Source organism: Dermacentor andersoni, chromosome 8 (genome assembly GCF_023375885.2).
Source record: "Dermacentor andersoni chromosome 8, qqDerAnde1_hic_scaffold, whole genome shotgun sequence".
Taxonomy (NCBI): Eukaryota; Metazoa; Arthropoda; class Arachnida; order Ixodida; family Ixodidae; genus Dermacentor; species Dermacentor andersoni.
This window is the reverse complement of record NC_092821.1, coordinates 149685546-149698838: the sequence shown is the minus strand read 5'-3', so window position 1 is coordinate 149698838 and position 13293 is coordinate 149685546. Positions and strand designations below refer to the sequence as shown.

The window sequence follows — 13293 nt, the reverse complement described above, 5'->3', positions numbered from 1 at the left end:
CTGCGATTGACAGATTCAGATGCCCGTAAAACACCGAAATGCTTTTACGAGACAACCACTTGACCGATTTGAATGAAATTTATTGCACTTGAAAAAAAAAAAAGGCTCTATTCTACTCACTCAATATGGAACAAAATTCTGTTACGGGCCCTTGAATTTTTTACGGTTATTCCCGCAAATCTGTAACATACGCAAAAATTGAAACACGAAGTTTACAACTCTGTCGTAATACTGCACAAAAACGGCATGCTCCTGGCATGCTCCCTCCTATTAATTCCTTCCTCCATGTGTATATTGAAGAACCGTACGCAACTGTAGGTCTCTCAGTTGCGCCGCGTTGCGCGTGTAGGCAGCCAGGCGCATTGCTCGCTCGCCACTTGCGAGTTGACGGACGTCTCACTCAGCGTGCGTTGTCCCTGTTGCGCTCGTGATCTGAGCTGTTGCGAGAATGCCGACGCGTTGCGTCCTGGGCCGTCGGGTGCTCGAATACGTACTCGAGCACGAGCGACCGCTGTGCAATACACAACGCCTAGTAGAGGAATGCCGAGCACATCATCCCTGTCCCCCAGCTTTCCGAGCGCAAGTGTGCACCACGGCGCGGCAGGCAAGTGCGACGCGGACGAAAATCTCCTTGATGATTTGAGAGTACCGCCACTCTTTGAACCCTGTCGCCGCCGCGCGACCTCCTCGCCTCCTCCAGGCTACTCCAGGCCCCTTGCGCGTCTCCCCCTCCCCCCCGCGCGGGAAACGGTCTTGCGCCCGTTCTTCTGCCCGACGATTGGTCTCCCTGCCGTTGCCCTTGGAAACGCTGCGTGTTCTTTTCTCTCTCTTTCTGTTCGCGCCATTTTTCTCCTCAACTCGGCTGGCTCGGCGCTTTAGCTCGGCCTAGTGAAAGTTGGGCGCCGTGTTTCCTACTCTCTGTGCTGGGGTTATGCCGTGCTGTTGCGCGTATAACTGCAGCAAGAAGCCTGAAGATCGTTATGCAGTTTTTATTCAAAGTTTCAGCGTTACTACAATGGAAGAAAATGTTACGGGCAATTCTTCTGGGTGCGCATTCATTGAGCAGTAATATACGCTGGTGTAAGCTCAAAATATCATGGTCTAAATGGACCTTATCTCCCGGCAAACCATTATCTGGTCTTTTTTTTCAACGCAGATGCCTACACATTATACGTATTGGCAGGAGCGCTAGCAAATTACATTATACTTGTTGCCACAACCAAAGTGAAGTTCGGTAACAATGCGTGAAAGAAACAAACAGCATTCCACAATACTGATTCAAGTCATCCGGAAAAGTTGCTCAAATTATTGTACCCCTCCCCCACCCCACCATACACACAATAATGATACACACTGACTCTAATGGTGTCGATCATGCTATTATAACACTAGGCATCAAGTGAGAAGAATTAGGGGATCAGAGGGCACAATTCATTTTGTTAGAACATCAAGCGAGTTTTACATTAATGCTACATTCCAACTAACAAATGAGCAGCCGGTTTGTGAGATGGTGACCGATGCATACGAAAGCTCATGACATTCTGTGCAGCAGAACCTTGGCGATGTGTTATGCGCACAAATGCACTCTTTCATGGAGAATGACATCCTGTGGTCAAACCTCGCGCAGACGTGCCAACCTTAGAGTTTGGAAAACACCACAAAGGAAAGCAAATAGTGCTAAACTTGTTAAAAATTACTAAATATTATTCGATTATTCATTACGTTTACTGTTTGTTAAAGATTCATGGACTGTTCTCCACGGGTGCTGTAAACAGGCACCCTGCTTTTAAGTCGTAGCAGCAATGATCTGTGGCGCAGACAAGGAGAAATGCTTATGAAGTTTATGCAAGAGTATACCCTACAAATTACACCCCACTTCACATTCCAATCTGGTAGAGGAGGAGGACGAAAAAGCTTCATTTTCTGGTGGAGGATGCATACTTCAGAGTAGAAGAAACTAGTGTACCCAAACCATTGCTACTGCCGACGCCTATGCACTATCATTTAGATATATTATGGCAGTTGCAATTGTATTTCCACAAGCTATAGTTACCGCAAGCTGCTGCCAGATTACCGGCACACAGCTGTGCCGGTAAACTGGCACGCGAGGTCACATCCTTTCCCACGCGATTCGACGTTCGCTAAGTGGGTACCTTCGCATAGCTTTTGAGGTTATTATTCCTTTGATATCCATATCGATATCGTTGTGCTGGCGAGTTACGCGAAGTCACGTGACATCCCTTTCTTCGTTGTTTGACGCGCGCGACGTGCGTATCATCGCAGAGCTTGGTCCGAGTCTGTTCATGTGACGTCATATGTCGGTATGGTTGGGAATCACGCATGGACTAGCGAAAGATACCCGACGTCATGTGACAGCCTTTCCCACGTGGTTTAACGTTCGCTACGTGGGTTCCACTGCATAGCTTTTGAGTTTCCCGTTCGTTTGATATCCACGCCTGCATGGTTGGGAATTACCCGTGGGCTAGCGAAAGTTGCGTGCTGTCTCGTGACTCTTTCATGTGGGTTCGTATCCCAAATGCGGCCAGATAGATAGATAGAATAAACTTTAATGTCCAACGGATAAGGTGATCTACCCACCCCCCAATACGCAGGTCAGGGGGCGAGTGCCGCCGCCTCAGATGCAGGCTGGGAGGTCTTGGGTCCCAGCAGCCTCTTCAGCCAGTTGGACGAGCCGGAGCTGGAGCTCAGAGTCCGGGCCGTGCAGCAGGGTCTCCCAGGTGTCTCTACTACCTATTTTGTGCGTTCCCCCGGGAGAGTACGGACATTCCCATATCATGTGGTCGAGGGTCCCTCTCGCCCCACAAAGATTACATTTATCGCTCCTGGCCTCGGGGAACATGTGGTTCGCCATAACCGGGTGCGGATATGTATAAGTTTGTAGTCGGCCAGTTGTATTTGCCATCCACTTTCATCGCCATTTATTGACCATTTCTTTAAAGGTCAGTTAAGGACAAGTAATTCCTCCTATGCTGTCCCTGGTGTCACTGTTTGTAGGCATCTTATGACATGACTAATAAAAAAATTTCGGCTATTGGAGCGCCGCGAAAACAAAACTGGGTGGCTACAGCGACCCCAGCCTTGCGCCCTGCGAGGCGGCGTTCTGCTTACGTCATCAAACAGCGGCCAGCCAGCCCGCTGTGGCCCGTGTCCCTCGCTGCCACAGTGCTCTGGATGCTTCTTCTGTGCTTGATCTTTATTGAAACGAATGCTGCACTGTATATTATGTGCGTGATACCAAAGAATGTATGCACTCTTCGCTTCAAAAAGGAGGTACATTTCTTTATGTGATCGTGAAGATGATGGCGAGAATGGTAAATATAAATTCGATGCCGGCCAGTATGAGTCCCTTGTTAACTAAAAGAGCATGACCTGTAACAAAAGGAAGAAGAGACATTTTTCAGACTCGCAGTGCCCATGTCGCGTTTGTTGTCTTTCAATGCTCCAGCAAGCAGGCATTCGCGTCAACCATAAAATGTTCTATACAATCAAGTTGCTTTTTTTTCGCCCCTTTTTTTTTTCATTTCACAAGGAAACAGTAATACGTGATGGTGCATCTGAACTATTCCCACGGCGTGCCAGTAGGGTGCCTACTGGGTCTCCCTCTTACCCACTCACGGAGGGAAGGAGAGAAACCGCATTGAGGCATCCTATTCGGACCATAGGGGCACGGCTTCGTCAAGCGGTCCACCTCGCAAGGGCGGGTGGTCATGTATACAGCCCCGGGTACAAGACATGACCAATCGACGTCGGCGCATTGTTAAGAAGATGTGGGCCACGTTGGGCCAGTAGAAAGCTGTACACTTGTACACATCCATTTCAGAAAGCACACACCTAGGAACGTGGACGAAGCAGATCAGATCTCCTTGTGACTTTTCTGGTTTTTCTTTTTTTTTTTTTGAGGAGAGACTAGGGTGGGTAGGAGGGTGGTTTCGTCTGTATTTGTGGCGGTCGGCGGACTTTCAGCTTTGATGCAAAGGCGCCGATGCAATGGGAGCGTGCTCTAGAGCACCGGCGTCACAGCTTGCATCCGTTGCCGAGTGATTCGTTATACCCGTGACCTATAGATGTCGCACCTAGTAAATTGAGATTGAAGCCAAAGTGGCTGTCTGGAGGAGGACTGCGAGCGAGGCCGAAAGGAAGGAAGCGCGTTGTAGATAACGTTGTGATAAATGTGTGACAAGATGCCGCTGTCATTAAAAAACACAGAAAGAACTGAATAACTACTGAAATACTTCGTTAGCGGATAAGCGAAACGTCTAAAGGAAGTTTCAGTGTAAACGTTTGGATATACACTGCTTTAAAACCCCCTGTGGCTGTGGTAATACCACGTTATTAGAGGTCTTAAAGGATTCTTGAAGGAAGTTTGTGAAAGCTTATTTTGGACCTTTACCTTCAATGGCAAATAAACTTGACATCAGTAATCGCAGTTAATTCATATTAGAATTACCGATAGTAGGCATTTATGGGATCATGAGCAACTGGGCAAAAGAAAGTTCACTTCAACGGGATTCGAACTTCCGACCTTGCATTTTTGAGTCAGATGCCTTATTACCAGTAGACCACGCAGGCTTTTTGGATTATTTATTTATTACATAGAAAACAAAACAGAAGATATATTATAGAAATATATATGAAAATATATGATATAGTCTACACACTCAAAAGTCCGGCAAACACACACATGCGTCCAACAAGTGCGCCCAATCAGGCGGAGGTTCCTGCGCAGCTTACACACTTATAACATAAGCTGCACTTTCACGACAGGAAGATTTTGTAGATTGCGGGCTTTTGGCATGGCGATAACACAGTCTAGATCTCCAAAGGTTATGCAAACCATTTACCCAGAACCGGTAGTAATGGTAATGTAGAATAATGGTAATGATGGGCGTAATGGTAATTTCAGCAGCACGTCGCCGGTGGTCGTATTGCCATTTCTTTTCCATTTGCCGCTCCTCGTATTCATGCTGCTTCTCGAGAGTCCTAACTATACATTGTCCACCCGTAGCGGTGCTGGAACAACAATGAAAGCAGCCGCTAGGCTGGTTCTTTCATATGTGAAAGGCTTAATGACGTCCCTCCCCACGTCGCAAGCTGCCGTCGCCGCCGCAGCTTCCGCAACAGTAATCTTTATGGAGAAACGTATGCGCTGCGTGCTTCGTATTGTAATTAGGAGCACCTTGTCATCAATGATGTGGTTTGGATGCTTGTTTTGTGCTTGTTCTTCACTGAAACGAATGCTGTGCTGTATATCGTATGCGTGATACCAAAGAATGTATGCACTCTTCACTTTAATCGCTGAACGTTTTTCTTTCTTGTAGTCGTAGAATGAATTTTCTTTTTCTTTTTTCGTGACGACGATGCCACGAAAATTCCCGACCAACCGCTAACAGCTTCGCACAAATATAAAACCGGAAAACGAAGGATCCTACTCGTCGTCTCATCGGTTGGTTCAATGGCTTGCCTCACCACATTCTACGAGAATTTCACTGGAAAGGAGCGTTAACTTTTTAGCTTGTAGCGAGCAAGTCTGTCTGTGCACTGTGACATTCACCACGTGCGCTTACTATTGTAGTGCTTGACCATCGCACGCGCTAAATGGCTAAACAAAAGCACCTGTGCCTGCCTCGCGAGTGTTGGCACAGCCCGGACTGCAGCCACGCGAAAACGCGGTCATGCTGCGCTGTCGTCTGCCGGTCCTCCTCGTGGCGTTTCTCTCCCACGTCGCTGTGTGGCGCTAGCGTCTACAGCTGTGGAACGACTGAGTGTTTAGACGCTGCGGTCGAGCACACGGGAACGAGAACCCTCGCTCTATATGTTCATTTAGGCAAATAGCATTCAGATGGACTCGGCTACTCGCTCACATTGACAGCCGTCATCGTAGAGTTCTGCAAGATTTGTTCTGCATTTTGAAAATTCGAGAGATTCAAAGAGTGCGTTTGCAAACGAGATTATAGGAACAGAAATGTTACATTTACTTACCGATCTGTGCTACTCGCCGGCACCAAATATCCTGTGGAGCGAATACGATGACGGCGAATTCTTTGATAATGGCCATGACGATGAGCGGACATGTGAAAAAGACATAGGACATCGTGAAGACTTCCAGGACGCTCTTCTGTAATAGAAAATATAGCAGGTAAATTTTTTGCCCATCTGCAGGAAAGAATTATGATGCACTGAAAGTGGTCATAGCTCATTTGCACAGCGTGGGAAAGAAAATAGCAACGTCTGAGATGCTATTATGCTACCTGTATATTTTGCATTTCTTATAATAGCCTTGTTCGTCCCCCTTACTCAATGGCCTCTGGGCCCTGTAAGGTATTGTGAATAAATAAATTTGGTGCAAAGAAGCTCCACAGTGAGTGACTTTGCGTATCATCTTGCAAATTACGTGATACGCTAGTCTGGGGCTTAACTCTAAGAATTTATTGAAGTGCGTATTGAGAAATACGAGAGGCTGCTATGGAAAAGGGCACCCTGGGAGTAAATAACGTGTTTATGATTTGCTGGTAAATGTCTTGACAAAAGATGACTGAATCAAATCTGACAATATTCTAAAGTAATTGCGAATAATTACTAATATCACTTCACGCGGCACGCCGTCCTTTCAAGAGAAAAATAATTTAGTTTCCAGCGCACTGAAGCAGAATACATTTGTCATTCACGCTATTCTTTAGACGCTTTTAGCGTAGCGTGTAGTACCAAAAGTAAGAACTTGTGCGATTACACACTGTCATGCCCGGTATGTACGCAAGCGACGATGGGGCTCTAGCACACGATGCTGGATAGATCGCCAACAGCATTCAAGTCTTCAAGCATCTCCGAATGATGGACACACCGCCAACTTGTTTTTCTCTTGGCACATCGAAGAGGCACTCTCGGGGCACTTATTGAACGTGCAGTGGTTTTATTTTGGTCACGTTAGCGTTCTGCTTGATTCCGCTATAAAAGTTTGAACCCTGTACTGTAGCATATGACAGCGTTAGCTTTGCACCGCACGCTAAGGTTAGCAGATGCATTTCATGTTAAACTAAAACGCTTGTTCTATGGATTTTCTTCTGCACTTGCTTCACGTTCTTATATTTCGAATGGCACGGCTACCTACAATTACTTCTAACCAAGCGGCTGCAAGAGCAGAACTTGCTCCAACAAGGATAGCAATAGGGGCTTGTTGGTGCGGCATATCTTATTTTGTCATAGCGCAAGCTTGACACGGACAGCAGAAGGCACATCTGACACACGCAGCGCTGTGTGTGTCAGATGTCTTCTGTTGTCCGGGTCAAGCTTGCGCTATGACAAAATAAGATTGCTCCAACAGTCAAACGTGCGAAATGATGTCACGATCGAGTGATCGTTAACTAGTTCATACCTCTACCCAGTTCATCTCTACCCAGTTCATACCATATCTCTACCTAGCATCGGGGCATGTGCGGGCACCATCTAAATGCCGACAAGTTGGCCGTTTCTGCAGGAGAGCGTTTGCGCACCCGTGAAGTCATTGTGACGTACCTATTCCGAGACCTCAGTGGGATTCAGGTGGGGGTTTGTTGCCAAAATTCGTCATGAAAGCACCACGACGGGACATTTCCCAGAACTTCTGCGAAAACTTCCTCAAACAGGAGTCGAAGGATTGGTTCAAGCGTGCTCAGAAAGCAGACGGAGACTATCGGCTCCAAGGGCCTACTTATTGCTGATGTCAAAGTGTTGTGCTCTATGCCAATCCATTGAACTAATACATTCAACAAGCCAAGCGGGTACGTGGTTTGTTATTTAGGGGGCGCGGAGAACGGGGGGATTAGCAGATTTCGAGTGTCACGGCACACGTAAAAGAATGCATTGATGGCTAGGGTATTTTAGCATAACTGCGTAGGAGAAAGGTCGACCTACAGTGGGGAAAAATGGAACTAGGCGTAATTATAACCAGTAAAAATACTACACTAACAGCAGGACAGAGGCACAGAAAATGATTGTTTAATGCAAAATTAGGGATGGATTAATGACATTCGATAGGCACGTTAGAGATAAAGCTAGATACGAAAGTATACGAAACGGCAAATAATGAAATGAAGAAATAATTTTAATGATAACTCGAAGCGCAAGCCATAACTCACAATGCAGCTCGGCCTCCTCCTAAGAGAAAACATTAGGTCGGATGCTCCTATCTAAATACATGTAGAAGAAGAATTCGTTTTTCTCGGCAGCCACTTCACCAAATTTGATGAGGTCTGTTGCATTTAAAAGAAAAAATTAAATTCTAGTGATTGTTTGTTTCGAATTTTCGATTTAGATCGTCAATATTTTATTGAAAAGTGGCAAAAATCGAAAATTTTCAGAAAACGGAACAATGAAGTTTACAACTCTGTAAATCAGCAATGAAAATTGATGTCAAAATTTTGTGAATTGCACATAATAGTACATCTACAGCGGACAAAGTTGATGTTACACATGAGTCTCAAAAAATTAAGTATTATGGAAATATAGCTTTTGCAGAACCGTTGTACATAACATAACCAATTCACATAATATACAAATAGACATACAGAAATTGTCCGCTTTGAATGGTGTAATGGATGCCGTTTACAGAACCGTGATATCTGTTCTTGATGCAGAGCTATTAATTTGTAAACGTCGTGCTTCTATATTTTTTTTTTGAGGTTCCGAATTTTTTCAAAATATTTTTAACAAAGTTCGGGTCCTAAATCAAAATTCCGCTTCCAACAGACACTAGAATTTAACTTACTCTCTCAAATGCAACAAACTTCATTAAAAGCGATTCAGAAGTTATCTCAGAAAAGCGTTTCTGCGTTTTACATGTATCTGAATAGGCCGCGTCGGAGTTCTGCCCGAGCTAAAGCTTCCTCTTCAACAATTTAAATTTTATTAAATTATGGGGTTTTACGCGCCAAAACCACTTTCTGATTGTGAGGCACGCCGTAGTGGAGGACTCCGGAAATTTCGATCACCTGGGGTTTTTTAACGTGCACGTAAATCTAAGTACACGGGTGTTTTCGGCCCCATCGAAATACGGCCACCTTGGCCGGGATTCGATCCCGCGACCTCGCGCTTAGCAGCCTAACACCATAGCCACTGAGCAACCACGGCGGGTTTAAACAATTTGCCTAGGGATCAAATACATGAATAATAACTGCATTGTCATTGCCAAAGATGCTGCAAACGAATTCTAGCTTGAACGCTACCCACTGTCAATACAAGTAAAATATGTATTTTTTCATGAAATACTATACTCGTATGTGCCAAAAATTGTGCCCAACATAACTGATGTCAATGCTTCCATGTTTTTTGTCTATTTAATGAGTAAAGAAAATATCAGACGAACTTTAGAACTACATCAGTTCGAAACCAGCAAAGCATTGCATGCCGCTGATATGTGTAAAGGCCATGAAATGAACAAGTTGAGGGCAAATATGTTAATGAAACTTTGTCATTCAAGATCCTTGTTTACATTCTTGTACATATGCAACGGCCAGTGAAAAACCTCAATGACGCTGTCCTTTTTTCCAATGTATTACGCAATAGCAGCTGTCACCGGTCGTGTATCGCGTGTAATTGCACCGAAATTATATAGTCGCAACAGAGAGCACGTATAAAAAGCAGGAGTTCTGCCGAATATACGAGGGCGAGTCAAATGAAAGTGAGCCAATGCGAATATATGACAAACGGAGTACTTTATTTAAAAGTAGCCTCCTTGAGCATTTAGACATTTGTCCCATTGACTAACGAGTCGCGTAATTCCCGTCTCATAAAGCTCCTTGGGTTGTTGCTTCAAAACGTCTGCAACTGACTTTCACGTCATCGTCCGAGACGAATCTGGTTCCCTTGAGCTGTTTTTTCGGTTGCCCCAAAATGTGGAAGTCGCAAGGCGACAGATCTGAGCTGTATGGCGGATGTTGCAGCGCTTCCCATTTGAACTTTGCCAGCTTTTTATTAACCACATCAGCGACGTGGGGACGGGCATTGTCGTGGAACAAGATGACCCTATTCGTCAATTTTTCACGTAGTTTGTTCTTGATTGCGACACGCAGCCGATCCGGCGTTTCACAATATCAGAAACGATTGATAGTCTCTCAATATTTAGCAAATTCTATCAGTAATGGCCCCTCACGATCGAAAAATAAAAGTCAACAACACCTTTCCGGCGGGAATGACGGCCTTTGCCTTCTTTGGGGGTGGTGAATTCGAATGTTTCGATTGTAAGCTTTGCCGTCGGGTTTCAGACTCGTAGTAGTGACATGATGGTTTGTCTCCGATCACAATTGCAGACAAGAAATCGTCACCCTTATTGTGATACCGGATCAGATGAGTAAAGGCAGCGCCGAACTTCTCCGTATTCCGGCGGTGGTTCAAAATCTTGGGCATCCATTGCGCACACAAGAGCCGATAACCGAGATGTTCATGAATTATGGCGTGAATGGTGACGGTGAACCGAACCCTGACTGATGTTCATACGCTCGGCCAGTTCATCGATGCTTATCCTCCGTTCTTGTGTCATCAGCTCATCAACCTTTGCAGTTTTGTTAGGGGTGATTGCACGATGGCTTTGGTCCGGTCTGGGATCGTCTTTGCAACTTTCACGTCCTTCCTTGAACCGTTTGTTCTAACGCTTCACAGTGGCCAATGAAATGCAATGTTCAATGTACACGGCAGCCATACGGTGGCTAATTTCTTCTTGGGAAACACTTACAGTTGTCAAAAACCTCGCTGCACCACGCTGCTCAATTTCTGGAGCGTCCATTACCTCACGCAACCATGTTCGACCCAGTGTATGAGCGCATTAAAGAACATTTATCCTCACACCTGCTTGTCACTTTTGTAAATGAGAGATGCCTGTGTGCTACGCGCAGGCCTTGCAGATAATGAACAGAACCATAATTGCGCAGGGTGGATAGGCTCACTTTCATTTGACTCGCCCTCGTACAACAGAAATGCGAAGACACAGCGGAGTATACAGATGCGAAGATACAGCTTGATAAAGGGCAAAAAAGTACACCACTGGAAACAAAGTTCACTGCACGCATGCACAAAACCTCGCAAAGAGATATCTAAACATACGTATAAGTCTCCAATAAATCTACGCATCTAAGGAAAAGTCACGGTATATAATGGGTCAAACAAGGCAAATAAACATGTAGCGCAATCACAGATTCACAGAATCCTAGATCGCTCCCCCATTCCATCCACTCCTTCCGATGTATCGCGCGCGACGGAAAGCGGCGCGCTTGCTCCTCACTTTTCTCCCTTGCGCACACAAGACTGAGCCACCATCGTCGGCTCACCCATTCCTGCCCCCCAACCCCCCACACGCTTTCACTGGCACATACAGCATGCGGCGCGCGGTCACGATGTTATCGCCCTTGGACTTTATGCGGAACATGAGAGCGACGGCGACGGCAGGAATGCGCCTGGAGTGTCCATGTAATTGCTATCGCAATAATATAATAAGAGTATCCGGCAGCTGAAGCGTCCCATGGCCCATTACTTTCCGCAAAAGAAGCAATAAAAAAGAACTTTCACCATGCGACAATTCGCTGCGCCGCAAGAACGGTTCTTTATTCCTTTTGTGGGGCGGGGGCACCGTAATGAAAAAAAAATGCAAAGTATGTTGTTCACAATCGAATGCATACTTTGCGCAACTAATGTGGCTGTTAAAGGAATATCGAAGAAAACACGAGACGCTTGGTCCACCAAGAACCATGCGCATACTGCTCGGTATCATACACCGGCGAGACAAGACTTTCTGGGGAGAGGTTGCGCTCAAGCGAACGCGGTGCAAACCGTCGAGTCCCCACAGTGATGGCGACGAGCTACCATTGTTTCTTTTTCTCGTCTGCTAGCTAGAAAGCGTCCAAAACTCTGCCAGGCGAAAACGCACTCGACCAGAGAAAACCGAACGCGCATTGAAGTGCGCCGCGCGGTGGTCGGAGCAACACGAGAAACACGCACGCGCTCTGGCTGGCTTTGGCAGCCCGCGGGTAGGGGAGCGAGGACAAAAAAAAAAAAAAAAAATGAGCAGGCTCAATGTGTCCTCGCGATTAAAAATCAAAGTAGAAAACATAAATAAGAACGTAGTTACCTTGGCTGGCTTTAGTGACTTCACTGGATGCTTTGGCGCAGGTGAAAAAAGAAAAGTTGATATTTTTTTATGTGACGTGACGGCACGAATGAACCAGCACAACGCTTCGTCTCATCGGGCCTCGCTGCGGGGTTTGTCAACTTGTCTGATAGTGTGTTGATTTTGCTTGTCTCGTTGTATGGCCCGATGTACGACTTTGGAGAAGTTATTGAACCTTTGGCGTCAAATATTTATGGGAACGTTAAACTTACAAAGTTCCGCAATTGAAAATCTAAAGCACACGTTTGGAAATGTCAGTGCAACTTTCACATCAAACAGAACTGCTTGTTGGCCTAGTTGGTGCTTGCTAAAAGACATGTTTTTTGCCGCAATCGAACACTCACAAAAGGAAGACCTTCCTTTTGTGAGTGTTTTGTGAGTGTGAGTGTTTTGTCTTCCTTTTGTGAGTGTTCAATTGCGGCAAAAACATGTCATTTGACATCAAACGTTTATGAGAACTTTATACCCATAAAGTTTCGGAATTGACATCTGCGCGCTCCGCAGATTCCATGATAGAGTGTAGATTCCGCAGCCTCCGCGAGATGCCGCGGCGAGCCCTTTCGCCATCAAAACGCCATGGAAACTTTGTGCTCGGACTGGGCTGCTTGCGTTATGTGACTCCGGTGCATGGACGTTGCCGCGAAATCCAGCCCGAGTTCGCAATTTTCGCGGTGAAATGGCTTTTCGAGCGTGCAAAAAAAAATCGTTCTAGACAAAATCCAGAATGATTTCCGGCGCCGGGGCTTGCTTTGATCGGCGGTGCATGGACAGCACGAAAAATTTCGGGGGGGGGGGGGGCTGAAGCCCCATAAGCAGCCCCCCCCCCCCCCTGGCTACGCCCCTGGTCACAAGTGTATCGTGGAAATACATACCCTCCGTGTGCCTGGGCGCACCACTGAGAAAACTGCAGTGAAACTTCTCATAAGCAGATACTCCAGAATGACGTGGAGGAGCACCAGGGCTGCGTGCTGGAGAGCGTGGCTGTCCGCGTCGACTGCCGTCAGCAGCACCATCGGGACGGACGAAAAGAGCGCCCTGCTCGATAGCACTGCGACGGTCTGCATCGTAGGCGCCGCCAGCTGCTGCGGCAGGTTGTTCTGGGCGCCAGCAGCCAGCGTTGGCTGTGTCCGCTGGTATAGCAG

The 13293-nt window shown here is 46.3% G+C and overlaps 1 protein-coding gene across 1 annotated transcript in view; it reads left to right on the top strand.

The window, feature by feature from the left end:
- LOC126528993 (protein argonaute-2-like) overlaps positions 1 to 3056 on the top strand; it is a 76009-nt gene extending 72953 nt beyond the window's left edge. Inside the window, exon 6 of the mRNA XM_055069548.2 lies at positions 2613 to 3056. The gene's annotated coding sequence lies outside the window, so the exon portion shown is untranslated. The remainder of the gene's footprint in view (positions 1 to 2612) is intronic.
- Positions 3057 to 13293: the final 10237 nt, after the last annotated feature.